This window comes from Octodon degus, unplaced genomic scaffold, assembly GCF_000260255.1.
Source record: "Octodon degus isolate 3935 unplaced genomic scaffold, OctDeg1.0 scaffold00094, whole genome shotgun sequence".
Taxonomy (NCBI): domain Eukaryota; kingdom Metazoa; phylum Chordata; class Mammalia; order Rodentia; family Octodontidae; genus Octodon; species Octodon degus.
Window position 1 is genome coordinate 5544217 of NW_004524670.1, and position 2927 is coordinate 5547143.

The 2927-nt window shown below is 38.2% G+C and overlaps 1 long non-coding RNA gene across 3 annotated transcripts in view; it reads left to right on the plus strand.

The window, feature by feature from the left end:
• The first annotated feature begins 1382 nt into the window (after positions 1 to 1382).
• Positions 1383 to 2927, plus strand: part of LOC111818547 — a 37276-nt gene continuing 35731 nt past the window's right edge. The window contains exon 1 of one of the 3 annotated variants that reach the window (XR_002822514.1): positions 1383 to 1513. This is a non-coding gene — a long non-coding RNA (uncharacterized LOC111818547). Of the gene's footprint in view, positions 1514 to 1957; positions 2156 to 2795; positions 2828 to 2927 lie in introns of those variants that run through there. The other 2 variants (XR_002822513.1, XR_002822512.1) reach the window with 2 other exon arrangements.

Here is a 2927-nt window from a genome sequence, read left to right on the forward strand (position 1 = left end):
ACCAGTCACTGGAAATGACACAGCGCTTGCACTGGCAGATCAAGATGAGGTCAGGGACAGGCGAGTAAGTGAGCAATTTAACATTCCGGGGCTCGTGCTGTGACAGAGCCAGGAACAGGAGCCTTGTGGGGTAGGAGAGAGAGGTTTCAGCAGAAAAGGTGAATTTTGTGATGTGGCTTGAAGAACACACCAGAAAAAAGGAAAAGTGTTGGAAGATCAGTGTAGCCCAAGTCACCAAAGCACAGGACAGGTGAGGTGTCTGGGGAAGTAGGGAGGGTGGCTTGTGAAGGTGACTGTCGCCTAACTGTGAGGGTTCTTCTATGCTAGACTTGGGCACAGACTGGAAGAAGTTGCTCTAGTAGTCTAGGCAAGACTGGAGTAGTCTTGAACTCAGGCAATGGCAGTTTGGGAGAAGAAAGGTTAGATCTTAAGCAGCTAAGGAAATCTATTGCTCGTTGATTTGTTGTGTTAAGATGGTCTGATGCATAAAGGAGATGCTCACACTATGAATGAAAGCTGAGGAAGACAGATGGATCATGTGAGGCACATGTTAGACATTCTATAGAGACACACACTCACATATACAAGGTATGTAACTTTTATGATAAATCATACATCTGAGAATTTTAAGTTAAAATATTTACTTTCATAACAGAAAGTGAATGCAAATTATGGCAATTTTAAAGCATCTAATGCTTTGTGTATTATGATGACAAATTGTTCTTTTCAAATAATTCATATTTAGTAACAAAGTTTTCTGCTTGATTGCTTATTATTTTGTTGTACTATTATAGATATTGTACTTGATCTTAGCATGGAATTTTCTGTTCCATGTCATTAAATAAATTCTCAGGAATATAATTTACTTCATCCCTCAGAGGATAGAAGAAATTCAGTAGTTTTAAAGCATATGGTTGTTTTTTAGGAAATTAGAGAAATAGAAGACACTTTGTTGTATTTTTCCCTCACTAATAAGGCAGATTTCTTTTTCTGGGAAGGATGATGTTGAAGCTAGGATATGCTTATGGTGACAAAGGTGGGCTGCACATTAAAACTCATGCATCTTTGTTCTTAGGGCTAGAGAACTGTCTGCTCAATCTGAATGAGACTATCCCTCCTTCATCTTTCTTCTGGCATCTTGTTTTCATCTTTCACTGTATTTATTACATTGATACATTTCATATTTGTGGAAGATTGAATGAGGCTGAAAATTCTTTCTTCCACCAGGAAGACATGGAGTTTGTATACATTTCTCTTGGGTCTGGGCAAACTCTGTTACTGCCAGACCAATAGAATATGGCAGAAATTGTAATGTAAGGGTTTCCAGACTCAGACCTTAATAAACTTGTGGTTCCTGCTTTTTATCTCTTGATAGATTCTGGAGCCCTGAGCCTCTATAAAAGAATCCTGATTACCTTGACTCCATCGTATTAGAGTCTCTAAGGAGACATTCTGGTCAGCTGTCCTCATGACCTGTCTTCAGGCCCTTCCTGCCAAGGCACATGATGTGATGGTAAACATCATATCTGCTAGTTGCATGTTTTCACATGACCTCTGGCATTACCACGTGGGACAGAACTGTTTGGCTGAACTTGGCCTGAATTGGTGGGTCCCAAAATTGTGAGATGGAAGAAAATGGCTGATGCTTTAAGCATTATGTTTTACAGTGGTTTTAATGAAGCAATGGCTGGCTGGCATAATTGTCATTAATGTTTATTATTACTATTCATTTTCTCCGTTAGACCATAAACACCATGGGGACAACTTACTACTGTGTACTCAAAATACTTGCCTAGTCTTGGTGCATAGCAGGTTATTCAAGGAACAAATGAGAAATAAGTGTTTAAATTTGGATGGAGCAGAGTTGGCCAAAACTAACTGTGGATCCTTTTCTTAGACTCCTTTGGTTTCCTCTGATGTTTGTATTCTTTTTTTTTTTTTTTCGGAACCAGGGATTGAACTCAGGCCCTTGCTCTTGCCAGGGAAGTGCTTATTCCCCTGAGCCATCTCCCTGGCCCTGATGATGTTTGCATTCTGATTCTAACATTCATCTGTTTATTTGCCTGTGACCACCTGAGCCTAAGGATGCTATTTGTTTCAACTCAGGGATATATGTTTTTCTAGAACACACCACATGCTCAGTTTTCTTTAAAAGGTGATGGCAAAAGGGTGAGCATAATCTGAGTCTGGACTTAATTAAAAAGTTATATATCTGTCTATCTATCTAATAGTCTCTATCAATTATCAATCAGTTTTGACTTAGATGCAAAACTTGAAGAGTAACTAATTCTTGGGCCAATCAACATTGTATGCATCATGTACATTTACAGAAGAGCAGGTTTCTGGGGGAAAGATCAGTTCCTTGCCTGATTTCTTAAAAGCAACATTTTTGCTTTCTCAGTGTTAAATCATAAACAGCAGTGAGACATTCACACAGAGTAGGATGACTGTAATGAGTGTTCGTCTTTTCAATATGCAACTCTATCAGTGCCATTGATTCTAATTAACATTATGCGAATTATTTCTTTGTTTGGTTCTAATTTCATTTTCTACATTGGAGCCTACGATAAACACTTCATGACTTTTTAATCTTTTATTTACTTATTTGGTGCAGTGTCTCGCTACACAGCCACACAGCATGTGGTACCGGGGATCAAACCAAGGTCCTTGGGCTTGTCAGGCAGGTGCTGAGACAGCTGAGCTATCTCCCCAGCTAACACTTGTTGACTTTTGAAGGATCTTTATTTTCTTCTTTTTTATTTTACAGAGAAAAACACTAACAACAATGGTACAAAATTTCAAACCAAGATAGAAGGAGAATAAAATGGTTAGTACATTGCTTATTGTCATCTTTGAAGTAGTTATTCAGATTATAAAATATAGGCATGAAAAAATTGATCAAATGATATAAGTACAAATCTTTCTTT